Source organism: Chionomys nivalis, chromosome 1, assembly GCF_950005125.1.
Source record: "Chionomys nivalis chromosome 1, mChiNiv1.1, whole genome shotgun sequence".
Lineage (NCBI taxonomy): Eukaryota > Metazoa > Chordata > Mammalia > Rodentia > Cricetidae > Chionomys > Chionomys nivalis.
The window spans coordinates 150232770-150259328 of record NC_080086.1 but is presented as its reverse complement, the minus strand read 5'-3'; the positions used below and the strand labels follow the sequence as shown (position 1 = coordinate 150259328).

General features: G+C 39.6%; 1 protein-coding gene and 1 pseudogene across 1 annotated transcript in view; one reads left to right on the top strand and one right to left on the bottom strand.

Annotated features, from left to right (window-relative positions):
- Positions 1-26559, top strand: part of Kmt2c (lysine methyltransferase 2C) — a 226539-nt gene that overhangs the window by 17087 nt on the left and 182893 nt on the right.
- On the bottom strand, positions 13225-15902 carry LOC130877306 (60S ribosomal protein L39-like; annotated as a pseudogene).

Genomic DNA, 26559 nt, shown 5'->3' with positions numbered 1-26559 from the left:
CAAGAAAAACAAAACAGCTGGGCGGTGGTGGCACAAGCCTTTAATCCCAGCAGTTGGAAGGCAGAGGCAGGCAGATCTCTGAGTTCAAGGCCGGCCTCGCCTCCAAGAGCTAGTTCCAGGACAGGCTCCAAAGCTACAGAGAAACCCTGTTTCGAAAAACCAAAAAAGAAAGTATATTGAAAGTGAATAGAGATAAGGCGCATACAAATTTTTCTTGAATTTTTTTTTTTTTTTTTTTTTTTTTGAGACAGGATTTCTCCATAGCTTTTTGGTTCCTGTCCTGGAACTAGCTCTTGTAGACCAGGCTGGCCTCGAACTCACAGAGATCCGCCTGCCTCTGCCTCCCGAGTGCTGGGATTAAAGGCGTGCGCCACCACCGCCTGGCTTTTTCTTGAATTTATTGAGTAAAATTTCACAAACATCAGTACCTTAAATGTAATTAAGAATATACTTAGCGAAGCTGTGGCGCACGCCTTTAATCCCACCCAGCACTTGGGAGGCAGAAGCAGGCGGATCTCTGTGAGTTCGAGACCAGCCTGGTCTACAAGAGTTAGTTCCAGGACAGGCTCCAAAACCACAGAGAAACCCTGTCTCGAAAAATCAAAAAAAAAAAAAAAAAAAAAAAAAAAAAGAATATACTTAGCGAGGTATAATGACACACACCTTTAATCCCAACTTTCAGGAGGCAAAGGTAGGTGGATCTCTGAGTTTGAGGTCAGTTTGGTCTACATAGAAAGTTCCAGGACAGGCACTACTACATATGCACACCACCCACCCTTCTCCCTACAAATAATAAATAGTAATGATACTTAAAAATAACAAAAGGATTGAGATGACTTGTGTAAAGTCATTTGGGCTAGTGATGTAAGCCTGGCAACCTAAGTTTGATCTCTGGAATCCACATAAAGGTGGAAGGAAAGTTGTCCTTTGACCTTTACACATGAGTTGTGGCACACAGGCATACATCACACACATACACAATGATAATAAATAAAATCCTAAAAAATGTAACTTAAAGGAATGTACTTCCAAAAGCTGTGTGCTCCGGTTTATTGAAACCTGGAACAGACACTCTCAAGTAGACCAGGACCCAGATGAAGAAGATGATTATACCGTTCACTTCTACATGGTGACTGCATTTTCAACACTATTGTAAGGAGTTAGAAAGATTTTTGGGTATGCTTTGGTTTATGTTTTGTGGGTGCCTTTTAAAAAGGTTGGTGAAGTGTAGATTCCACAAGGTAGTTTATATTAGGAATTTTCTCTTTTTTATCTTTTGACTACATTACTCTTATTTTGCTTATATCTTTTCTATGTTGTCCATTTATTAGCCTCTCTAATAGCCCTTTATACTCCTACAGTTAGTTCCTCTCCTTTCCCCCCCTCCCCCCTCTCAAGACAGAGTCTCTACATAGCCCTGGCTGTCCTTGAATTTACAGAGATCTGCCTACATCCAGTGTGCTTGGTTGGGATTAAAGGCTTGAACCACATGGTTGGCTCTTTTTTTTTTAATGAATTTTTTTCCCCAGGTATGGTGGTATACACCTTTAATAACAGTACTCGGGAAACAGGCAGGCAAATCTCTGTAAGTTCGAGGCCAGTCTGGTCTACAAAGTGAGTTCCAGTACAGCAAGGTCTGTTATACAGAGAAATCCTGTTTCGAAAAAAATAAAATAAAATACATTTTTTTTGTGGGCATTTATTTACTTGTGTGTGTGCATACCTGTTTGCCTCTGTATGCACAGCATCTGTGTGGTCAGAGGACATCTGTAGGAGTTGGTTCTTTTCCATCATATGGGTCCTGGAGAGTGAAGGGATTGAACATAGGCTTGATGGCAGGCCTTTCTTTACCTGCTGGGCCATCTTACCTGCCCATCCTTTCTGTTGAGCTCCTTATCTCATTTTCTTTCTTTCTGGATAAGCAGGAGCTGTTGAGACTTCTGACATTGTCAGTGGCCTGTGTGCTACCAAATGTCTTGTGATTTTACTATTGACCCTTTACTACTGTTGGGAAATAAAGCAAAGAATTTATTGACAGTTTTAAGAGAATTGTTTAGGCTTTCCTTATTACCAGAGTTTCTTATTGCCTATGTGATCTCATTGTATTTCCCCAATCCTAATATTTACTGATCCTAATCCAGATCAGGATAGTTCTTTTTCCCTAACCTTGATATTTAGAGGATGCTGTCAAATATAGGCTACCTCCTTCAAGGTCTCTGGGGATAACTGGTGAGAGATTAGGAGGGTGAGCCTAATTTTGGATTATGTTGTGATATAATTTTCTCATTTATTTACTTGTTTGTGCGTTTTGGTTTTTTGCTTTGGTTTTTCGAGATATGGTTTGTCTTGACTGTTCTGGAACTCACTCTGTAGACCAGGGTGGTCTTGAACTCACAGAGATCTGCCTGCCTCTGCCTCCTAAGAACTGGGATTAAAGGCCTGCGCCAAAAGCGTCTGATTTTTTTTTTTTAAGATAGTCTCACCAGGCAGTGGTGGTACATGCCTTTAATTCCAGCACTTGGAAAGCAGAGGCAGGAGGATCTCTGAGAGTTCAAGGCCAGCCTGGCCTACAAAGTGAGTTCTAGGACAGGCTCCAAAGGTACAGAGAAACCCTGTCTCCAAAAAACAAATTAAAAAAACAAACAAACAAACAAACAAACCAGAGTATCACTGTGTTGTCCTGGCTGGCTGGCCTTGAACTCACAGAGATCTGCCTGCCTCTTGCCTTTAGAGTACTGGGATTAAAGTGTGTGCTGCCACACCTATCTCTTCCAGCATTTTTATGTGTATAGGTGATTTACTTTCTTACCTGAATATATGTTTGTGCCACATGCTTTCCTGGTGTCACCTGAGGCCAGAAGAGGCAGTTTGATTCCCTGGGACTGGAGTTTTTTTTTTTTTTTTTTTTTTGTTTTTTCAAGACAGGGTTTCTCTGTGGTTTTGGAGCCTATCCTGGAACTAGCTCTTGTAGACCAGGCTGGTCTCGAACTCACAGAGATCCGCCTGCCTCTGGCTCCTGAGTGCTGGGATTAAAGGTGTGCGCCACCACCGCGCAGCTTAAAGTTAGTTGTGAGGTGTCTTGAGGGAAATTGGACCCAGGTCATCTAGAAGAGCATAGGTGGAAGCAAGAGGACCATAAGTTTGTGACTAGCCTTCACCACACAAGTTCAAGTTCTAGTTTGAGAAATGAGAACCTGCCTCAAGATAAAAAAAAATTTTTTTTTTCGGGGGTGGTGGACAGGTGAGGTGGGGGACAGAGGAAATAGCTTAGTGATAGTGAATTTTCCTGACATTCATGGTGGGTTTAGTCTTATTATTTATTGGGCAGCAGAGTTTTTCCGAGTAGCCCTGACTGACCTGGAACTCACTTTGTAGACCAGGCTGGACTCAAACTCACAGATCCACTTGCCTCTGCCTCTAGTGCTCGGGTTAAAGCTATGTACCACCATGTCCAATTTCATCATGACGTATTCATATATCTATATAACATTTTGAGCATATATCCCCACTATCCCTTTTTCTCATCCTACTGTTCACCATCCTCTTCCTAAGTAGTCCCTCTTCATTTTCATGTCTTTTTTTTTTTAATGGCTCAGTGAGCTTCATTAATTAGAGTTGCTTGTATGAGTGTGAAATATAGAGCTATGCCACTAAAGGAAGTCTTTTTACCCCCCTACCCCCCAGCAATTATTAACTGTCTGTTGATCATTGGACAAGAGTGTGCCTCATGTGCTTCTCCTACCTCCGTGGCAGGGTGTTGACTGGGTCCAGTTTTCTGCAGGTCTTGCTCAGTTAACCCTGCTGCTGTGAGTTCAACTGCTGTCTGTGTCAGGCTTGAAAGACAATGCTCCACAGTATTCTACTGGCTCTCTGCTCCCCTCTTCCTGGTATTCCTTGAGTTTGTTTGGGAGTTGGGGAATGATACAGCTGTTACCTTTATGACTATTCAGTAGTCATTTATCTTCTGCACCTTGATCAGTTATGAGTCTCCGCAGTTAACCACTGTAACTGCAAAAAGAGCTGACAAAGCTGACAGCAGCATTAATTTGTGGGTGTAAACATAAATGTTAGCCAGGCGATGGTGGCACACACCTCTAATCCCAGCACTCAAGAGGCAGAGGCAGGAGGATCTCTGTGAGTTCGAGGCCAGCCTGGTATACAGAGCTAGTTCCAAAACAGTCAAAGCTACACAGAGAAACCTTGCCTCACAAACAAACAAACAAATCCATAAACGTTTAGAGAGCATTTTGATGGAAACAACATGTACATTTAGCAAAACGAATTATTGACTTCTCCAATTAGGGCCTATAATATCCTTCATCATGGGCTTTAGTTTACACTATTAGATGTAGAACAGGCCTCAAATCCAATGAGAAAACATTTGGTTACCCACGTCAGAGGGTACATGTTAACTGTCTGCATAGTAGTATAGCATGCAGGTGCCACAGCTGAGTTAAGACTCGGTGACAGTGCTTCCTTAGCTTGTATTCAGCAGAGTAGAAGCTTTCATCTTAGTTCTAGCTTATTATTATTATTATTATTATTATTACTATTATTATTATTTTTAAATGTCCTCCAACTAGAGCATGTGGTATCTACAGCAATAGTGTCTTACTATCTAGTTCTGGTGGACAACCAACAGTAGTGGCAATTTGCCTATATTGTTTTATGAATGCAAATTTGTACTTTATTGAGAAATAATTTTTCTTGTAGTTATTTTAAGCTTTTTAAAGACAGACCCTCACAATATAACACTGACAGGCCTGAAAGTCAGGTCTGCCTGCCTTATAATCATAAGCTGCCTTGCTTGGCAATTTTAGGCTTTCCGACCCTCCCTCTCTCCCTCTCTCCCTCCCTCCCTCCGTCCCTCCCTCCGTCCCTCCCTCCTTCCCTCTTCCTTTCTCTCTTTTTCTGTATGTGTGTGTATACATACATACATACATATATATATATATATAATTTTTAAAGATTTGTTTATTTGTGTGTATTAGGGAGACTTGCAGAGGTCAGAGGACAGTTCGATGGAATTGGTTCTTCCCTACATCCACTTGGGTTTCAGGGATCAAATTTAAGTTCTCAGGCTTGGCAACAGGTATCTTTACTTGTTGAACTTCCTCACTGGCCACATTTTAATTTTATGTTTTTAATGAAAAATGGCTAAATGATTAGAAAGTTACACATAAACATGTTGTTTATTTATTGCTTCTGTCTCTCATGTCCTGTTTTTCTGTAACTCTCATCTTTTCTTCCATTTCTATTTCCAACTGCTAACCAAATACAGCTTCAAACTGTTTGTTTTTTATCTTCATAAAGATGTCTGTAATTTTTCTGTAGATGAAGTTTAGAATTTTAGGGGTGTTTGTTAGAGGAGGAAGAGAAGGGAACCATGGGATGAGTTGAGAAATGGGAAGTTAGTGAAAGTCAAGATTCTGTTATATAAAGTATGCCCTCCTGCAACATCTTAATTTATTCCATAGAGAAGGGCATGAAAGCAAAGTGATTGTGTGAGGGAGTCCATTAATAGAAGTGTTTTTTTTTGCCAATATATTATGTTTAAATTTTATTTATAGTACATGGGTATTTGTATGGAGGTCAAGACAACTTAAAAGAGTTGATTCCCTCACTTTCTTTCCATGTGAAACCCAGGAACAGGCTTAGTTTATCAGACTTTGACAGCAGGCCCCTTTATCAGGTGTGTCATTTCTTGGGCTCCCATGTATGTTACTCTTATTAAAACCTGTTTTTTTTAAAGGCCCAAGACTTAATTTAAGTATATAGTGGGGTATGTGTGTGTGTTTGAGGGAGACGACAGAGAGAGAGAGAGAATATGAATATGCTATACACATGTTGGCATGCCTATGGAAGCCACAAGAGGGTATTAGATGCCCTGGAACTATAGTTACAGGTGGTTGAGCCTCTCACTGTGCGTTCTAGGACCTGAACTCTGGTCCTCTGGAAGAGCAGGAATCTTAACCACTATGCTATCTCTCCAGAGTAAGTGTTTATGTTTATTTTATTTTTTAAGGGGGACGGGATCTTACTATGTGACTGTATCATAACTTTGTAGAACTAGGCTGGTCTTGAACCCAGAGATGAACTTTTCCTCTCAAGTTCTAGGATTAAATGTGTGTGTGCAACCTCACTTGACCACCAGTTCCTATTTTTATTAAAACCTTTTTGGTAAATCATTTTTTAAATAACTAGTGTAAGTTTAATTTAACTAGGACAGAAATCTCCTGATTCAGATGTGTAGAATTTTTTTTATATTTGAGTATGATATTACATGCAAACAAGGGGCATCAAGTTTTGCATTGTCTTCTGAACACATTTAAGATTATTTCACACTTCATTGTAGATTTTTTTTTTTGGAATGATAATTCTTTTCACAATAAAAATTGATTTGCTTTTGCAGTGGTTTTCATATGGTTCGAAGAAAGTCTGGGTTTTTCCTAGGGGCATCCTCAGTGCAGTTTGTAGTTGCATAGCAGTCTGTTCTTGGTCTTGTCTTAAATCGTAACTCTGTGAGTTTTATTATTCCGAAGTTTTGTGAGATGTTAGAAGAGACTATTTTGTGGGTTCTGAGTGGTGGATGGTTTACTGTCATGGAATAAAGAAACAAACACAAAAGCAATTATTTAACTGGTCTGTATGGGAAGTTACAGCCTGACCTCTAGTTAGTTCATCTGCTCTTCACTTACCCCCATGTTGAAAATCTTTAAAAAAATTCTTTATTTTAAAATAAAAATTCTTTGGTACCTTGAGACCATGATTAAGCCACCATTTAAGCCTGTTTATTAGTTACTAGAGCAACAAAAGCAGACATCAGTGGTGCTTTTTTCAGCACCAGGAGCAAAAAAAAAAAAAAAAAAAAAAATCTGATCAGCTTCATTAAGGATAAAAAGTTGGGGAAAAACTGCTTGTTTATTAAGCAGAAGGGTAATTGTTGTAATTGTAGGTGCTTGTTTTGAAGCTTGGAAAAAGTGTTTTTTCCTAAACCCTTCATTTATAAAATATGAGGAAGAAAAGCGGGTTGTAGCATCTTAGACTTTTTTTTTTTTTAAAGTGAAAAGCTTTCATTGTTAAATGGAAGAGTCTGCTTTAGCAGAGTAAAGTCCTAGAGGGGCATTAATGGTACAAATCAGAGATCATTTTGACTTTCTCACATTATAAATAGTATATTAAAAGAATTTGCTGAAAGGGTTAACCTAAGTAAGGTTTTAACTTAGTGACGTGAAATGATTCAAAAATGTGTTTATTTCCCTTTGTTTTATGTCCCGGGCTTTTAAAAGACTTCTTTAGGTTAAGTATTACAAAACAATAAGCTGCACTTGTTGAGTTGTTTAGAATTAAATGGAGAGGTGCTTGTACATGGTTACTAAAGAGTTAACCAAGCAGGCAGTCTCTGCTGGCCTTGTAGTAGTAGCATTCAGATCTGGGCTTCAGAGAAATCCAGTCCACTTTTTTTAGGTGCCTGCTGTATGTCGGATCTACTTTCTTTAATGGAGCTTCCATCGACCTATCTCCTCCTCTTTCTTCTCATTTTCTCCCTCCCTCCCACCCCGATTGTACACACACACACACACACACACACACACACACACACACTCTTGTACGTGTACACAGATTCTCATAGCCATAGGAGAACTTGTAGAAAGATCTTTGCAGGGAGTCTTTTTGTTTTAAATTTTATTTATTTATTCATTTTCTCCCTCCCACCCTGATTGTATACACACACACACACACACACACACACACACTTGTACATGTACACAGATTCCCATAGCCATAGGAGAACTTGTAGAAAGAGCTTTGCAGAGAGTTTATTTTAAATTTTATTTTATTCTATTTATTTAATTTATTATTACTACTAATTTTTTGTTTTGTTTTGTTTTGTTTTTTTGAGACAGGGTCTCTCTTTGTAGAGAGACCTGGAACTTGCTGGCCTTGAACTCAGAGATCTGCCTGTTTCTGTCTCCTGAATGCTGGGATTAAAAGGAGTCTTAGTGTCTATTTATTAAACATTATGGTTATTTATTTAAAAAGTTATTTTTGAGCAGGGTGGTGGTGCTGCACACCATTAATCCCAGCACTTGGGAGGCAGAGGCTGGTGGATCTTTGTGAGTTCAAGGCCAGCCTGGTTTACAAGATCTAGTTCCAGGACAGGCTCCAAAAACTACTTGTAACACCCCCCCCAAAAGTTACTTTTGTATGTATTGGTGTTTTGCCTGCATGAATGTCAGAGTGAGGGTACCAGGTCACTTGGAACTGGAGATAGAGTCAGTTGTGAGCTGTGAATTTAAAAATTAAGACTGGTTGAGCTTCCATTTTCAGCACCCACATGGCAGCTTACAACTGTCTATAACGCCAAGATCTGACACCCCCACACAAGCATACATGTAGTCATAACACTAATGCAAGTAAAATAAAATAAAAATAAATTAAAATAATTAAGACAGATCATGCACTCTGTCAATATAATACCACTTGAGAAGAATACTTTCAGAACACTTTCCAGGAGATAACACGGCAGGGTCTTGGTTAAATCCCACAGCAGCATTAGCAACAGTAGTACAAGAAAAAAATAATCCACGCAGCTGGGTAGATGACTCAGTGGTTAAGAGGACAGGTTGCTCTTCCAGAGGACTTGTGTATCGTGTCCTATGCTGGCCTTGAACTCACTGTTTAGCCAAGGCTGGCCCCAAGATTCCTTTATGTTAATGCACCAACTTTTTGAGTGCTGATGGGATTACAGGGATTCATCATTAAGTTCAGCCTCAATTTTAATGATATCTATATACTTCTGGGACTGGAGAGTTGCCTCAGCAGTCAAGAACACTTGCTGTTCTTCCAGAGGGCAGGGTTTGATTTCTAACACTCACATGGAAGTTCACAATGGTCTTTAATCCCGATCCCAGAACATCTGATTTCTTCTTGTGGCTACACAGGCAATGTATATACATGGTGTGCAAACATACGTAAAGTCAAAACACCCAAACACATAAAATAAAAATGAAAAAAAAAAACCAACAACTATACTCTTATTTAGAATATAATTAGTAATGATAAATGTAGCACAGTCTATAATATTTATAAAACTACTTTGAATTATACCATCAAATACGTAAGGATTGTGCATGCCCCACCATACTTTTTCTTTTTGGCGGGGGGTTGTCACTATGAAGCCAGACAAGCTTATGGCAACCAGTTTTCATCTGCCTCCCAAATGCTGAGACTATAGGCTCCCCATTATGCTGTATGTGGTATGTGTTTCTTCAGATCAAACTTAGGACTTACCTCATGCTAGGTAAGCAGCCCACCAAGTGAATTATCCCTAGGCCCAAGATTTGTTTGCTTGCTTTTTTTAATTCTATTTTTGTAAAGCCAACACAATAGGTACTAAAAATCTCTCAATCTCTCCCTCTTTCCTTCTCTCTCTCTCTCTCTCTCTCTCTCTCTCTCTCTCTCTCTCTCTCTCTCTCTCTCTCTCTCTCTCTCTCTCTCTCTCTCAATATTTGGCTCATCCTTGAACTTGCTATGTAGATCATACTGGTTTCAAACTCATGTAGGAAGTGCTCTTAACCTCTGAGCTACCTCTCATGTCCTATGTATAGTCTCTTTTAAAGTAAAACAATATAAGACAATATAGGGGACTAGAGAGAAATATGGCTCAGGGGGCAGTGCTTAGATTCTATCTCCTAAAGAGAGTTTTTAGGGTTAATTTCATTGTGTACATAATGAGATTCATATTTATGCTGCTAACTTGCTCTAAGATATTTAACAGTTATCTCAGTTGTGTGGTCCATGTATATGTATGTGCATGTGTAGACATGGGCAGACCCACATATGAAGGTTAGAAGACCACCTTCTACCTTGTTTGAGACAGTCTTTTTTGTTGTTCACTGATGAATAAACCTGGCTTTCTGACCCATGAACTCCTGGGAATTCTCCTGTCTCCCTTCTGCTAGGTGCACTATTGCTCTTGCCTTTGTCAGGGATTCTAGGGTTTTGATCTCAGATCCTCATAGTTGCATGGCAAGTGCTTTACTTACTGATCTTCTCCCAACCCCTCTCCACCTTATTTTTTGAGACAAGGACCTCTTACCTGAACCTGAAGCTCAATGATTTCAGCTAGACTGGCTGGTTAGCAAGCTTCTAGCACCAGTCTTTATGGGGGGGGGGGGGAATCACAGATGAGAGACACAAGTTTAATTTCAGATACTGGTAAGTGCTATAAGCATAAATATACATGGTAATGTATTGACAGCATTTGTGATGTGTCAGGTTGTCAAAAAACTCTGCTGTATGGTGACATTGAGATAGCCTTTCCTGATGAGGTAGTTGTGAGAATTTTTATTTTAATTTATTTTAGTTTTTTTTGTTTTTGTTTTTTTGAGACAGGGTTTCTCTGTGTGATAGCCCTAGCTGTCCTGGAACTAGTTCTTGTAGACCAGGCTGGCCTCGAACTCACAGAGATCTGCCTGCCTCTGCCTCTCGAGTGCTGGGATTAAAGATTAGTTCATGTACATGAATGTTTTTCCTTAAATTTAATTAATAAATTAATTTATTTATTATTTAAATTATATAAATTTGTTTATAATTTATTATTTAAATTATATAAATTATATAAATTTGTTTATAATTTATTATTTAAATTATATAAATTATTTAAATTAATTAAATTTATTAATTTATCTTACATTTAGACCAGTTTCCCCTCCATCCTCTCCTCCCATTCTCCTCCTTTGCCCCACTCCCCCACTCATCTGTTTCTGTTCAGAAAGGGGCAGGCATAGTTGCTGTAGGACTAAGCTCCTCCCATTGTATAAAGGTTGGGAAAGGCAACCCAGTATGAGGAATAGGTTCACAAAAGCCAGTCAAAATGTTAGGGACAGCCCCTGCTCCCACAAGAAGACCAAGTTACACAACTATCACACATATGTAGAGGACCTAGGTCAGTCCCACGCAGGCTTTCTGACTGTTGGTCCTGGGTCTGTGAGCTCCTATGTCCCCTTGTGATGTCCTTGACTTCCCTGGCTTGAAGACTTACCTTGAACTGGATTCCCTGAGCTTGACCCAACGCTTGGCTGTGGGTCCTTATATCTGTTTCCATCAGTTATTGGATGGAGACTCTGATGGCAGTTGGTGTAGTTTAGCAGATTATCATTAGGCATCATTATGTTGGCTTTTTCTTTTTTTTTCCTCCAGTCATGTTTGGTTCTTTCCTAGATCTCTGGGCCTTTGGGTCCTGGCACTCCAGGCAGTGTCGGGGCGGACTCACTCTCATGGTCTGAGGCTGGACTAAGTGTATGAATGCTTTGCTTGCATGTATGCAAGTGTACCACCTGTAGCACGATTAATGTTTGAACCCAGAGACAGATACTAGGGTTCAGGCTGGAAGATCAGAGAAGTAAAGCAGCCAGTCACGGGTTCTTACCTCTATTTCAGACTGAAATGGGTGATCCTTCCTTCATGAATCCTCAGACTGAGATTGAGCGTGAGACCTGTCTTTTCCCATTTTAAATTCCTCTCTAGTGCTGGGATTAAGGCGTGTACCACCACTGTCTGGTCTCTGTGGCTAACTAGTGTGGCCGGGATTAAAGGTGTTTGCTACCACTGCCTGGCCTGTATGGCGACTAGTATGGCTATTTTGCACTCTGATCTTCAGGCAAACATTGTTTATTAAAACATAAATAATATACCACTATAATCACCAGCTGCCTGGTACCCTCTGAGATTAGAACAGGATATTGGGTCCCCTGGAAATGGAGTTACAGATAGTTGTGAACTTCCATGTGGGTGCTGGAAATTGAACCTGGTTCTTCTGCAATAGCAGTAAAGTGCTCCTAATCTCTGAGCCATCTCCCCAGCACAGTTGGGAGAAATTTTAGTAAGAACATAGTTCATCGTGAGGGTTATAAAACAGAATGGCCATGTCATATTCAGGGGACACTCATTTCTTAAAATAAAATCACTTTTAAAAGGTCATGTTTGGGAGGTCACAGGGTCCTGATCATACAGAGACTGCATGTAAATGAGAAGCTGTTCATGGAGTGATTGCATGCATGGTGAGAAGCTGATCATGTAGTGTTGCATGAATTATGAAGAGGTGTTCATTACAGTGACTACATGCACGAAGAATTGATTGATCATGTGACTGCATAAATGAGAAGTTGGGATTTTCTCTTTTTTTCTCTAAAAGATTTATTTGTATTTTTATTTATATGTCTCTGAGTGTCTAACACATTTGTGCTGGTGTCTGCAGAGGCCAGAAGAGGGTGTCAGAGCTCTTAGAGCTAAAGTTATGGGTGTTGTTAGCTGTCTGATATGTGTGCTGGGAACAGAGTTTGCATCCTCTGGAAGAGCAGCAAATGCTTTTAGCTTTTGAGCCATATCTCTAGACTTAGGGGTTGGGATTTTTGTCATTAATTCATGAAAAACTCTTGGAGGATTTTAACCTTGCGGATAGGTAGGGCTCTTGAAATAATCTTAGTTGATAAAGTGTGGACTTAGGGTCATGGTCAAGAAAGAAGTGATCCTGTGTACTTGGAAGGCTCCAATGATAAGAACTGCTAATGGATTTAGAGGGCTGGATGAGGAAAAGAAAGTTGCCTTCTTAATTTGTGGACAATAGTGTTTATGAGATCCCAGTAGAGAAACAAGTTTACACTTGATTAGAGGCATCTTAATCATTTTTTTACTGATAATCATTAATTGATTATTAAGTTTATTATTGCCTTGTAGTGAGTAGCCTTGAATATTTTTGTATACATGGGATACTTTAGAAAATAAAGTTCTATGTAAAGTTTTCTTACCAATAAATGGGTACTTTGCAAGGTTGCTTTTTCTTTATGTGTGTATGTTAGTGTTACATGCACATGAGCATGCTGGGTATGCATACCTGTCTTCTATCACACTCTGCCTTATTCCCTTTAGATCTTTAGATAGGCTCTCTAACTGAAGCTTGCCTCTTCAGCTAGGCTGGATGGTCAGGGAGGTCCCAGGATCCACCTATGTTTTCTTTCCCCTTTTTTAGGGTTGCAGTTGTGTGGGAACATGCCCACTTTTTTTTTTCAAGGTTCCACATTTCATTACTGAAAAAACCAATTAGCCTATGTGGAACAGATAATAGCAAATCAGACCCTCCAATTTAAAGAGCTTTAAAACGTTCAGCTCCATCTGGTAGGCTAGATGATCATGATTCAGTATAAACCCATAGTCCTGCCATTATGTGTGAATTCTTAATAGGCCCAACTTTGTTCTCCTCCAGTATCTTTTCTTGGAGTTATACCTGATATTACCAGTTTTACTTCAAATCCACTGGGGAATAGGATGATTTTGCTTTTGTGTCATGGCCAGGAATCACTTGATTCTGAAAGTCTTATGAGAAGACACGATGAGAAACTGAGTCGGGCTTATGGTGCACAATGGCTGAGGAAAGAAGAGATGCCCACTTTTTTGCCTGGGTTCTGGGGATTTGAATTCACACCCCCATATTTGCACACTTAGTGCACATACCTACTGAGTCATCTAACCAGGCCCTAACATTTATGCCATTTGGGGTTAGGGCTTTGAGCTATGACACAGAACAAAAGATATTCAAACAGCAGTTTTGAAAGAAAAACCTTGAAAAAAAAAATGAAATGACAGTCAAAACTTGTTAGATGGATGTAGATCAACGGTAGAGTGCTTGCCTTATGTGTACAGGACCTGCTTTACTCTCTAGTACTTACCCCTCTACCCCAATACTGGTAGATGAGTCAGATGTAGGAATGCACACCTGCAGTTCAAAGACTCAGGAAGCTGAGGTGGGTTCTTCCTGTCAGTCCTGACAAGCTGAGTTGACTTCTGCCACCCAGATGGTAGGAGAGAACTGGCTTTGTACATTTTCTTCTGACCGCCACCTTTGTACTGTGACATGTACGTGTACACTTATCCCAAATAAACAAATGTATTTTTAAGAAAAAAGTGGAATAAGCAGTGTGTTGGATAATATTTCAATTTTGACAGAATGATATGTTTGTGGGCTGCATGTGGTATGTTGCATTGGTAGTCAGATTCACACCCTAGTCTTGCTGCTTAGTAGCCATTTGATAAGGAGCTGATCATAAAACTTAGTTTTTCTCAGCCTTAAATGGGATCTAAACAGTAGCACTTACTGGGTTGTTGTGGGCAAATAAATGAATGTAAAGATGATGTCCAGAGGTTAGGTGGAGTGATCACTTGTCAGAGTAAATTGTTGTTTTTCTGCCGTTGACAATTAATATGGGTAGTAGAATATTATACTCTCTGTAAGTTATGTATTTCATGTGTAAAATTAAAAACTTAACCATGTATGGTGGTTAGTGCACAGTTGTTATCTCAGCACTGAAAGATGCTGAGATAGTAGGATTATGGGTTCCAGACCACTGATGCAACAGAGAAAGGCCCTGTTTCTTTTCTAAATAATAGTAACATAAGTGGCCGAAGAGATAGCTCAGTTGGTGAGTGCCTGAGGATTTGCGTTCAGATCTCTGACTTTCATATAGAAACCATGTATGCACATGTCTGAACCCCTGGGTAGGGCAGAGATGGGATCCCCCCCCCCCCCGCTCCAGTGCTGGTATTAACTAGTAAGCACCATAGTGTGTTTCTGTTTGCATTTGCATGTATTCATGCGCCCATGGAGGCCAAAAGAACTTCAGATCTGCTGGAACTGGAATTACTGACAGTTGTGAACCACGTATTGTGGGTGCTGAGAACTTAACTCAGGACCTTAACCATTCAGTTATTTCTCTAGCCCCATGTCCTCTTTTTAAATGTGAGTTCTGAGAATTCAGCTCAGGTCCTCATGATTGCATGGCAAGCACTTTTCCTACCCACTGAGCCATCTCCTTAGTCAACATGTCTTTGCCTCCACTTTCCGAGTGCTGTGATTTTAAGCAAGTACCATCATGCCCAGTGTTTCAGCGGGTAGGAGCAGAATCCTGGGCTTGATGGATGCTAGACAGCATGCTACCAAATGGGCTAGGTTCCCCAACATAGTCTTTTCTGGATGGTGGGGTAAAAATTAAACTCAGGACTTTGTGAAGCTAGACAAGTACTCTATACTGAGTTATTCAGCCTCATTAGTTAATTCTTTTTAACTTGTGTTTATTTTTATTTTATTTTAATGCAAATTCCTACCAGGGTCCTGTGTGCTCAAATGTCAGAAACCTTAGTTAAAAAATGGCTTCAACAAGCGGAAATTTACCTCACAGGTCTAATTCAGTAGCATGTTAAATTGTCAAGAACTTAGATATATTTCCCTTTCTCATTCCTTTTATTTTCACCTTATTGATGGTTAATTTATTTGGCACCTGTAGTATATGAAAAAAATAATAATGTTAAGTATGGGAAATAGAGGAGAAAAAAGCTCATGGAACTTACATTCTAGTGAGGATGAGAGAGAAGACAGATTAACACGGGTAAACATTTTATTATGTCTGAAATATTAAGTATTATGGGAAAATAAAGTAGTAGACAGGATGAGAAGGGCTGTATTGGGTTAGTAACAAGCTGAATGGGGAGGTCTTAGTAAGATGACTTTGAGTCTTAAAGGTAGTGTGAGAGTTGGAAGTGAAAAGGTAGGTGAGTGAGGATTAGCACAGGGAACAGTGGTGAGAAAATGCTCTTGTGCTTGAGTTGTTCATAGAAGTGAACTGAAAGAGGCACCATGGCTGAGCGGAGTAATAAAGGGCAAGTAAGCAAAGTGGTGGGAGTCAAGTCATGCAGGGCCTTGTATTGTGAGATCTTCTGTTGTTTTACACTTAAGTGAGAAGAGATGTTTGTGGGAGCTTTTGAGCAGAGAAGTGACCTAAAAGACTTATTGCAGGTCCGGGGCACCTACAATAATGTAGAGTGCTTACCCGTATAGGTGGGACCATGGGTTCAACGCCCAGTACCCTAAAAGAGGGAAAATAAAAATAAGGCTCATACGAGATGCTTTGTTGAGAAGAGAGTGAGAGGATAAAGGAGAAGCAGCCCTTACTATTTTTTTGTTTTTGTTTTTGTTTTTTCGAGACAGGGTTTCTCAGTGGAAGGCCTTACTATTAAGAGAAACGTAGCAGCCAGGAGAGAGGGTTTAGAGCAAGAGAGGATCAGGAGTGAATGTTGAAGTGATTCTTCATGCTTTCAGGTACAGCTGAAAGGATTTATGGAGAGATTGATAGAGGGTGTGAGAAGAGGATATAGTCAGTAAAGATGATAATTGCCCACACACCTCTTTCATTTGGAATATAAACCATTTCTGAAAGCCTTCACAAATTTTTCTTTCTGCTCATTTTGTCTATGATCAGGCATTTTTCCATGTGGTAGATAAAGCAATAATGTGTACATTCAGCTTCGTAATGGGAGGTGGGCTCTATAACAAGGAGCAAAGTATGAGGGAGGAGGATCTGTGATTGGGTAACCAGCAGTACATATGTTTTTTGTTGGGTTGGCCATCTTATAGTGACTTGTAAATAATCTTGATTGTTAAGTACTTTGTGTGTGTGTGTGTGTGTGTGTGTGTGTGTGTGTGTATCAGTCCTAGGCCAGCCTAGGCTGAACAGAGTCCCTGTCTCAAAAATATTTTAATATTATATATAAATATATATATACACAAACATATATACACATAAAAATATATTTATATAAAAATATTTTGAGATAGGGACTCTCTGTTCAGCCTAGGCTGGCCTAGGACTATTGATTTTTCCTGCCTCAACTGTTTGAGTGTGGGTGTTACAGATGCACACTTAATTTTGGTTCGTGAGTTGGTTTTTAAACTGAGATGAGTTTTTAAGATTTGAAATAAAAGAAATATGGGCAGGGAACTGCAGAATCCAATGCATAATTTGAATTTTTTTCTTTTTCGTTTTTGAGACAGGGTCTCTCTTTGTATCTCTGGCTGTTCTGGAAAATACTCTGTAGATGAGGCTGGCCTCAAACTTAGATATTTGCTTGCTTATCCTACCTTTAGAGTACTGGGATAAAGGCTTGTGCAACCACACCCTCCTTCTAGTCACTATGAAACGCTCACTATGCATCTTATAGGGGCTACAGAACATGTGCCTCTGTACCCCTTCTACCTGTTTCATGTTATTGTCTTCTGGCGGTAAAGATAATCCAGTTTTCTTTTTAATTTCTTCTGGTCATCTCTGTAGTTATTTACTATTAACCTTTCTTCCCTCCCCCCTTTCCCCCTGTATTCACAAGGCTGATAACTAAGTTATTTGGTACCAAAGAATTTTTGTTTTATTGCTTCTATGTTACACTTACTGCTCTTTCTTCAATATAGAGGGGTGGTGCAGTTTTTAAGGTTTGGATGTGGGCTTTCTTAGCAGACTTTTTTTTTTAAATCTTAAGTCCACTGCTACTCAGCTGCTATGACCCAGCTCACTTCATTGCAGAACTCTAATGATTTTGTTTAGGGGATGGTATTCACATAAAAGTCAGCAGAATGGAGCATTTTGGGCAAGTTTATCAAGCCAGAACATTTAATTGTGTTTGTGGAACACTGAGCACAATGCCTTTAACACATTTAAGGGGGAAAGTAATGAAATGGTCCCTAGCTCATCATTTTCACCTTTGACCAGGTGTGGATTACTAATAATTACTAACCAGGTGAATTGTGAATGGAGAAGTAGGGCCAAGAGATAACTGAAATTTTGTGAAAGGAATGTTTATAAAGAAGTTGTCTTTATTTCTTAGCCAAAAGATGTAGGCCATTAGTAATAATTTGTGATAGGTCATGCCTTCAGTTGAGGAAATACTCTGATGCTTCCTATTCTGAGCTCTGTTCTACATAGATAGTATTTACTTTGTTATATTTGGTGGACCACTTCTAAATTCTTAGTTGTGCACTAAAAACATATCCCCCCCTTCCCCCCCCCCCCCGGTTTCTTTGTGTAGCCCTGACTGTCCTGGAACTTATTCTGTAGACCAGACTGGCTGCCTCTGTCTCCTAAGTGCTGGAATTAAAGACGTTCCCCACCACTGCCCAGGTAAAACCACATTTTTCTAAGACGGAAATTAATTTAGGTTTATACCATAAAATTCCTAGAGCTACAATATCTCAAGACCTAAAATAAATTTATATATTTATCCCATTTTTGTATGGACTAACCCCCACCCCCAGATCTATTTATTTGTTGCATGTATGTGTTCTTATGTCACATTCATGCTGGTGCCAGTGGAAGCCAGAAGGTGTTGTAACCCCTTAGCCAGAGGTATATACAGTATAGTGCTGGGAATTGAACTTAGGTCCTCTATAAGGGTAACAGCTGCTCTTAACTATTGAACCATTTCTTCAGTTCTATGAAATGATTTTTATTGAAAAGGTTGGTTGTATGTAGATTTGAAAGGAAAATCTGTTTAATGTGTATTATATATAATGTATTCTTTTCTTATCAATTTGCCCAGAAGGATTTTTTCCAGGTGAGGAGAGAATATAAAGATAAATGCCTCTGAATGTTGGGGCTTGAACTCAGGAAGATTGTTTTTATTTTCAGTGAAGTTTTTGCCATTGACTTGATGAAAGGCACTTTAAAATTTTATTTTCTTTAGCCTTATATTGTAATTTGTCTTAAAAACTTACAGTTTCGGTTTGCAGAGATGCCTCAGTAGTTAAGATGCTTGATGGGCAAGTGTGACAACTAGAGTTCACATCTCCAGAACCCATGTGAAAGCCAGGCAGGTGTGGCTGGGAGAGAGGATATTAGCATGTGTTTGTTTGCTTTCCCCCCTTTCCTTCTCTCTCTCTCTCTCTCTCTCTCTCTCTCTCTCTCTCTCTCTCTCTCTCTCTCTCTCTCTCTCTCTCTCTGTGTGTGTGTGTGTGTGTGTGTGTACTAGAGACATGAAGCAGAATTGAGTATAGTTATTACTCTTTGTGTATGGACTAGTGCACTGATGAACTGGTTAAATAAGAAGTTGAGGTTCTGGACAGGTCACTGTTAGTAAAGTCTATCTAGTATTCTCTGTGTGCTATAGGCTCTCTTTCAGACATTTCATTTAAGTCTCCTCCTCTTTCCACCTTTTAGTGTTGTTGTGAGACAAGGCTTCACTATGTAGCTCAGACTGGCTTTGAATTCAGAGTAATCTTTCTATCTTATCTTTCTAATACTGACTGATATTACAGGAGTGAGCCATAATGCTTCACTTAAAATCCCCTCATTGTTTAGGAATCTAGTGCATTAATTTATGTAAGTGATGATAAATCCAGAACTTTTCCATATCTCAGAATCAAAGTGCTTTGTTTTTCCTTTTCCTTTTGTGCTTCTCTTCTTTCTGAGAAATCTTAAATTCTAGTGGAGCCCGGTGGGTTGGGAGGTGCGAAGGATCTGAGAGGAGTTGGGGGAGGGGAAACTTTGATCAGTGTTTCTACTTCCAAACTGTTTGACCATAGCCACTTAATTTCTCTAAGCCTGAACTTCTTTAATTGAAAATGGGGAGAAATTATTTATATGTCTGATGCGCTGACTTAACAGGAGAATTCAGTGTTCCCTCCTTCCCTCTCTCCCCCACGCCCCCTCTTTCTCACACACACCCTATCTCATGTGGTCTGATTGGTGGTTTGTAGTTGCTATAGTGACCATTTTCCCTTCAGTATGAGAGTTACTCATCATTTTGGTGTGTATGCTTCTCAACTTAGTTCTCAAATCCCCAGGGAAGTATCTAACAAAGTACTTTGTAGTTTTTGCCTCCACCAGTTCCTTAGTGATAGTAACAAAATATCACAGAGTAACTACTTAAAATAATAGCGCCCTCCACCCCCTTTTTTTTCTTCATGGTTTTGGAGGCTGGAACCAGAAGGATTGGTTCTTTTGGCCTTCCTTTCAGTTTGGTTTGCAGATAGCTGTATTCTCCCTGACACAGTCTTGCTTTCATGTTTAGTTGTGATGTCTTTTTGTTGAAAAATTACTTGTGTGTGTGTACACCTATGTGGAAGTCAGAGGACAACTTATGAGAGTTGGTTTTCTCCTTCCACAACGATAGGTCTTGGGTATCACATTTCAGTTGTCAGGTTTGGCAACAAGTGCCTGACAGCTCACCAGCTCCCAGACTACATCTTTTTTTGTTGTCAGTTTTCAAAGATTAGGTCTATTCATTTTATCTATGTTGCATCTTTCCTGAATGTATATATGTGTGCCATCTTTGTGCTAGGTGCCTGTAAAGGTCAGAAGGGGTTGGATCTTCTTGAATTGGGCCAAGGATGGTTGTAAACCACTATATAGGTTCTGGAAATTGAACCCAGTTCCTCTGCAAGAGCAATATATGGTTTTAACTTCTGAGCCATCTTTCTTGCTCTACAGCCCCACTCCATCAGATTACATCTTAACTATTTTAACTTCATTTCATTTTAAAAGGTGGCCTGATTTCCAAACAAAGTTACATTTTGGGATGCTTGATCATTAGGATTTTGACATACAAATTTGAGGATTACAAAATTAGTTCAAGCATGTCTCTACCATCATAATCACTTTTTTTTCAGAAAAATTTCCTATCCATATTTCTGATACCAATTTTCTGTATTAAATTGCTTTGACAAAATGCATCAGAAAAGCATCTTAAGAGAGACAGGTTTATTGTAGGTCATAGCTTCAGATAATTCAGTGTTTGTCCTCATGTGCTTGAACAGAACCTGGTGATGGGAGCATGTCGTAGAGGAAATTCTTCACATCAGGGTTTACAGGAAACAGATAAAAGATGCTTGGGCTCTGACTTTAGAGCTTTCTTTTCTTACTTTTATTCCATGGGATTCCCAGAATGTGGGACGGTGCTACCCATGTTCAGCTGATCCTGTCTGAAAATGCATGCGGGGCATGGTAGTGCATGTCTGAGCACTAGGGAAACGGTTGTCTCAAAAAACCAAACAACAGGACCCCCCCACCCCCCAAGCCCTCAAGAATATGCTTTAGAAATCTCTTAGACAGCTTTCAATTTCATCCAAGTGACAACCACCACAGTTATTAAAACTTTTCATCACAGAGACATAAATCCTAAAAATTCTTCTTTCTCTCTTTCTCTCTCTCTTTCTCTCTTTCTTTTCTTTCTTTTTTTTTCTTTTTGGTTTTCGAGACAGGCCTTTTCTGTTTACCATCCCTGACTGCCCTGGCACTTGCTCTGTAGACCAGGCAGGCCTGGAGCTCACAGATATCTGCCTGCCTCTGTCTCCCAAGTGCTAGGACTAAAGGTGAGTTAAAAATAATTCTAACATGTCTACTTTAATAATTCTACAAGTAAATCTCACATGCTTTTATTCACATTCTTAAAATTACTGTACTGGGTTGAATAAGTGGGGGAAGAAACAAAACCCCCTCATGCCAGGCAGTTTAATTCCAGCACTCAGGCAGGTAGATCTGTTTGAGGCCGGCTTGGTCTACAAAGCGAGTTCCAGGACAGCCAGGGTTACACAAAGGATCTCTCCCTACCTTGAAAAAACAAAACAAACCTACAGCTACCCATATATATATATATATTTCAGATCCACAATCTGAAATAAATGCCACCTTGTTGAGGAAATATTGGAAGTAGATTCTTCAGTGCAATCAGGTTGAGTGAGATAACTTCACAATAGGACAATCCCTAAATTCAATTATGGTTGACCTTGTAAGAAGGGGACCTAGACACTGACACACAGGAAGTTGGCTATCACATAAAGAAAGCAAAGACTGAAATTAGAAAGCCATAAGACAGGCCTCAGCAAGGATTGCTGGCCCTACCAGAAACCAGGAGATAAGACACAGAGCAGATTTTCCTTCAGAATCTACAGATGGCCATATCTTTGTCAGTGACTTGTTTTTGACTTCCAGCTTCCAGAAGTGTGACAGAAGAAGCATGTTTTTTGAAGCCATGCTGTTTGTGACATTTTGTTATGGTGGCCCCAAGAAGCTTATACAGCTATCTACTTCTTTAGTTTAACAGGAATATTCACCCTGAAAATAATTCAGGGTTAAGTAGCAGATTCACCCATTCAGCCTTTCCTATAAAGTATAATTGAAAATGAGACAAAAATTATGTAGTCTTTATTCCAGAATATATTTTTCCCACTGGAAGTATTTTCCAACTCCCACCGAAAAGATTGTTCAAAAAATTAATAACGAGAAAACCCTAATAAAATACAGCTTTATCATTTTGTTTCAGTAGCATATGAATGAATGCGATGTATCCCGTCTTTACTAGAGTTTTCTTATTTGACAGCAGTACCCACCTGTGCTCTGGATACTATCTCAATCTCTTATTCTGAAATACATTTTTTGGAGCAGTGGTGGTGCACACCTTTAATCCCAGCACTTGGGAGGCAGAGGCAAGCACATCTCTGTGAGTTGGAGGCCAAGACTGGTCTACAGAGCTAGTTCTAGGACTATTATACAGAGAAACCCTGTCTTGGGGGAGTGGGAAATCCTTATTTTTTTTTTTTTTTACTTTCTTTCTTTTGAGACAGTCTCACTTTGTATCCCTGACTGTCCTAAACTTGCTATGTAGACCAGGATGGCCTTAAAACAGATCCACCTACCTCTGCCTCCCAAAAGCTGGATTTCAGGTGTGAACTACTATGCTTGGCACAGTTTTATTCTCTCACAAAGACCCGTAATTCTTGAACCCCTCTTCATCTCTGACATTACACATATTTATCTCCAGAACCAAACTTAGACAGTTCCAATACATCATTCATGCCTTGCCTCACCCCACCCCTCCCCTCCTTTCTCCCTCCCCCTCCCTCTCTCTTTCTTGTTTTCTTTTCTTGTTTTTCAAGATGGGTTCTCTGTGTGACAGCCCTGGCTGTTTTGGAGCCTGCTTGTATACCAGGCTGACCTCAAGCTCAGAGATCCATCGGGATTAAAGACTTTCACCACCACACCCAGCTCTACTTTTTCTCATTTCTAATTCACCATGCACCTTCTGTAATCTATTTGATATTAGATTGTCACATTCAGACATTGCAAATTGTGGGGACTTTCCTCACAGGTATCTTTTACAAGTGACTGTGGACATTACACAAGTTCTTACAGGAAAGTTTTATCTTTTGGCTTCTGTGGCTGGGCTTCTCAGTTCCCTTTAGTATTTCCTTATGAACACCACTGAAAATACCAACCCCACTACCTACACTCCAGATAGCCAGTGACTGTCTTCATGTCAGCAAACATAGCACTTTCATACACAGAGGCCCAAAAGTGAATCTTTGATCATCTGGTTTCTTCTTCAGATTCCTCTAATCGTACAGAAACTGGATACATTTTGTTTTCTCCCTATTAACTCATTAATCCTATTTCTGATGACATTTGTGTCTTGATCATCCTCAAACCTGTTGAACTTAAGCCTTTATTCCTCTTTTACCTGTCAACACCCAAATCTTTGCAATATTCTTCTGTTTATATCTTTTATACTAATGCCAGGTAGATATTTTTGAAAATACAAATTTGCTTTCACGTCATCTCCATCATTCCATTCATTCAATAGTTATGTAGTTTAAGGCCTTAAAAATGTTATACCTAATAATTTTTTCCAGTTTTACTTTATTTTCATTTTTAATTTTTCAAACCATCAGAAAAATACTTCAAGGAGTATAAACAGTAGACATTTAAAAACAATTTGTTATATTGAGCGCTTGCCCATGATCCCAATACTTACATTAGAATACCGTTGTTAGGACTGGTAGAAATCTTGCTTTGTGTTCGATCTCTGCATAAAATTGGGCTTGTGTAGCTGGTAAGATGGTTCATTGATGGTGCATGATGTCATGCTTGTAGACCTACATGGTGGAAGAAGAAGACTAACTCAGAGTTTGTTCTTAGACTTCTGCATGCCAACACACAAAATAAATGACTAAGAATGTAAAATCAGGGGCTCAAGAGACGCTTCACCAGTTAAGAACACTTGTATTCTTACAGAGGATTTGGTTCAGTTACTGGCACCCACGTGGTGGCTCACAACCATCCATAGGCACATGTGCGTGCACATGTTTATGCCTCTAATGTATATGCTTCTAATACCAACACTTAAGAAGCAGAGGCAGGAGGAGAATAGCTTGTGCTATATTATTACATCATAATGAAACAGCAATTTTTAAAAAAATGCCATGTTAATAGATCTTGAGGAAGTTATGGTAAACAAAGCACAAAATTGCTAACATTTAAAGTAAATTAGGCACCTTGTGTTCATAGATTCTGTGCTAGGGATTCACAGCCATAGATCGGAAACAGGCAATTAAAAATTGCATTTTTAACAAACATGAGAATTTTTTTTCCCTGTAATTTCCCCATAGACAATATACTATAACATCTCTTTGCATTGCACTTGTATCCGATTAGGTGTTCAAGGACTCTAATGATGATGCAGGTAGCAGTGACATATGTTTGTAGTCCCAATACTTTAAAGGCTAAGGTGCTGGAACACTTTTAGCTAGAGTTCAAGATCAGTTTGAGCAGCATATCCAGATCCCATGCCAAGAACATGACACGTGAACTACAAGAGCAAAGATTACATGCAAATATCAGACCCCATGTCAAGAAAATGACACTAACTGTAAGGGCAAAGGTTATAGACAAATATCAGACCATATTTATGAGGGACTATTTGAGGCTTTTGGTATAGGAAAATCTTTTAGAACTAATCGCTGAGACTATTCAAGAATAACTTAATGTTTCAGTTTAGAATTTGTGGAAAGCTTCTGAGTAGTTGTGGGGATCAAATCCAAGGTCCTAAATATGCTATGGAGGATGACCTTGAGATGTATCTTATTGCCTCTGTGTGTAAGAGCTGGGATTATAGATATTACATGCCTGGTTTGTTTGTTTGTTTTTTCGAGGCAGGGTTTCTCTGTAGCTTTGGATCCTGTCCTGGAACTAGCTCTTGTAGACCAGGCTGGTCTCGAACTCACAGAGATCCACCTGCACTCTGCCTCCCGAGTGCTGGAATTAAAGGCGTGCACCACCACCGCCCGGCACTGGCCTGGTTTTATGTGTAGCTCAAATTCAGGACTCCATGAATGCTAGGCCAGCATTCTTCTAACTAAGACACATCCCTGTCATCACTTATCAACACATACCAGCCTAATTGCATTTTTTTTTTAGAAAATATATTTTATTGAAAATGAATTTTTTTTTAAATAGAGATTTTCGTAGGTAATAGAAACTATGATGTATCGCCACTCAGTTGAACAACTGTCACATTTTAGGTATCTTGTTTCATCTTACATCATATTTTTAGTAATTGGTGGTAAGCTGGAAGCATAGACAGTGCTCAGAAGTTGTAGTTGTCTATTTAATATTTTTTAATTGAAAATGGTTTCTCCTCCTAGATCCTCCCCATTTCCCACCCATCTAACTTCAGTTTTTGCTTCCTTCTCTGTTTCCTTAAAAAATAAACTCAGCCTTATTTCATTTATACTATTGTGTTCTTGTGTTACTTTGAACCAAGTTTCAGGCATAGTATCTCTTGTTGATCGTCTACTCTAACTGTTCTTATAGGAAAGGCAGGATAAAGGTTTAGTTCTCTTTCTTTCTTTGATTTTACCTAATTTAAAAGTTCCCAGCACTTACATGGTAGCTCACAACCCCCTATAACTCTAGTTCCAAGGGATCCAACGTCCTTTTTTTTTTTTTGGCCTTGATAGGTATAACACACATGTGATTAACATACATACACTCAAGCAAATGCTCATACACATAAAATAAAAGTAAATCTTTATGCTGGAGAGATGGCTCAGAGATTAAGAACTCTGGCTGCTCTTCCAGAAGTCATGAGTTCAATTCCCAGCAACCACATGGTGACTCACCATAATGAGAACTGGTTCCCTTTTCTGGCCTGCAGGCATCTATACAAGCAGAACACAGCATACATAATAAATAAATCTTTAAAAAGAAAACAAAATGAAATTAATGTGTATGTTTATGTGCCTGCTTGTCTCTATGTATACCACATGTGTTGTTCCCACTGAGACCAGAGAGGAACTACAGTTACAGGTGGTTCTGAGTTGTCCGATGTGATTCTGGGAATCAAACACAGATCTTTTGCAAGAACAAGTATTCTTAACTATGAGCCATTTCTCTAGCTCTAAATTTGAAGAATTATCTCCCCCCACCCCCAGGTTTTCTCTGTGTGACAGCCTTGGCTGTCCTGGAACTCAATCTGTAGACCAGGTTGTCCTCAAACTCACAGAGATCCACCTGCCTTTGCCTCCCTATCCCATGGGATTAAAGTCATGCACTAATACACCCGGCTAATAGAACACTTTTTATAAGTAGCCCTTCTGTCTCCCTTTTAGTTTGCTTGTTTTGAAATAGGGTCTTACTATGTTTCTCAGGCTTGCTCTGTATCCTGGGTTCAAGTGATCCTCCTACCTCAGTTTTCTGGGTGCACCAGGCCTGACTGCCTAGTATCTCTTGTTGATCGTCTACTCTAACCATTCTTTTTGGTTTTTCGAGACAGGGTGTCTCTGTGGTTTTGGAGCCTGTCCTGGAACTAGCTCTTGTAGACCAGGCTGGTCTCGAACTCACAGAGATCCGCCTGCCTCTGCCTCCCAAGTGCTGGGATTAAAGGCGTGCGCCACCACAGCCCGAC